This window comes from Otolemur garnettii, unplaced genomic scaffold, assembly GCF_000181295.1.
Source record: "Otolemur garnettii isolate 467f Iridium unplaced genomic scaffold, OtoGar3 scaffold00002, whole genome shotgun sequence".
In the NCBI taxonomy this organism is placed as follows: domain Eukaryota; kingdom Metazoa; phylum Chordata; class Mammalia; order Primates; family Galagidae; genus Otolemur; species Otolemur garnettii.
In genome coordinates this window covers 32,661,417-32,663,137 of record NW_003852397.1, presented here as the reverse complement: position 1 = coordinate 32,663,137, position 1,721 = coordinate 32,661,417, and positions in this window count along the sequence as shown.

The window sequence follows — 1,721 nt, the reverse complement described above, 5'->3', positions numbered from 1 at the left end:
ATGCGATGAATCATATTTATAGATTTACGTATGTTGAATCATCCTTGAGATCCTGGGATAAAACCCACTTGGTTGTGGTGTATAATTTGTTTGATGTGTTGCTGGATTCTGTTGCTAGGATCTTATCGAATATTTTTGCATCAATATTCATTAGAGATATTGGTCTATAATTTTCTTTTCTTTTTGGGTCTTTTCTTGGTTTCAAGGTGATCAAGGTGATGTTTGCTTCATAGAATGTGTTAGGTAGTATTCCATCTTTTTCTATATTTTGGAAAAGGTTAAGTAATATAGGTACTAGTACCTCTTTAAAGGTTAGGTAGAATTCTGATGTGAAGCCATCTAGTCCCGGCCTTTTCTTTTTGGGGAGATTTTGTATAGTTGATGCTATTTCAGAAGTTGATATAGGCCTGTTCGACATTTCCACTTTATTCTGGCTAAGTCAAGGAAGGTGGCATGCTTCCAAGTATTGGTCTATTTCCTTCAGATTTTCATATTTCTGAGAATAAAGTTTCTTGTAATATTCATTAAGGATTTTTTGAATTTCTGAGGAGTCTGTTGTTATTTTGTCTTTGTCATTTATGATTGATGAAATTAGAGATTTTACTCTTTTATTCCTTGTTAGGTTAGACATAGGTTTATCTGTTTTAGTGACCTTTTCAAAAAACCAACTTTTTGATTTATTGATCTGTTGAATAATCCTTTTGTTTTCAATTTCATTTAATTCTGCTCTAACTTTGGTTATTTCTTTTCTTCTGCTGGGTTTAAGATTGGAATGTTTTTCCTTTTCCAATTGCTTGAGATGTCCCATTAAGTTGTTAACGTGCTCTCTTTCCGTTCTCTTGAGGAAGGCTTGCAATGCTACAAATTTCTGTCTTAGGACTGCCTTTGCAGTATCCCAGAGGTTCTGGTAATTCATATCTTCATTATCATTTTGTTCCAAAAATTTGGTAATTTCCTTCTTAATCTGATCTATGACCCAGCTATTGTTCAGCATGAGGTTATTTAGTTTCCATTTTTTTGTATGAGCATGCAGATTCTTGTTGTTACTAAGTTCAACTTTTATTCCGTGATGATCCAAAAGATGCAAGGAGTAATTTCTATTCTTTTAAATTTGCTGAGGTTAGACTTGTGACCTAAGATGTAATCAATTTTGGAGGATGTTCTATGGGCTGATGAGAAGAATGTGTATTTAGTTTTGTTAGGATAGAATGTTCTGTAGATGTCTGTTAAATCCAGTTGTTTAGTGGTTAACTTTAAGTCTAAAATTTCTTTGCTTAGTTTCTTATTGGAGGATTTATCCAACACTGCCGAAGGGGTGTTAAAATTTCTGCCTTTTATGGTGCTGGAGGAAATCAAGTTGCTCATGTCTGTTAGAGTCTCTCTTATAAATCAAGGCACATTCTGGTTGGATACATAAATGTTAATAATTGAAATCTCATCATGAGTGTTACCCTTAACAAATATGAAGTGACCATCCTTATGTTTCCTTACTTTTGTTGGTTTAAAGCCTATTGCATTTGTGAATAAAATTGTAACACCTGCTTTTTTCTGATTTCCATTTGCCTAAAATATAGATGACCATCCCTTCACCCTGAGTCTATATTTATCTTTTAAGGTGAGATGAGATTCTTGTATGCAGCAGATATCTGGCCTAGATATCTGGCCTGAGTTTTTGTATCTGGTCAGCCAACCTGTGCCTCTTTAGAGGACAATTTAAACCA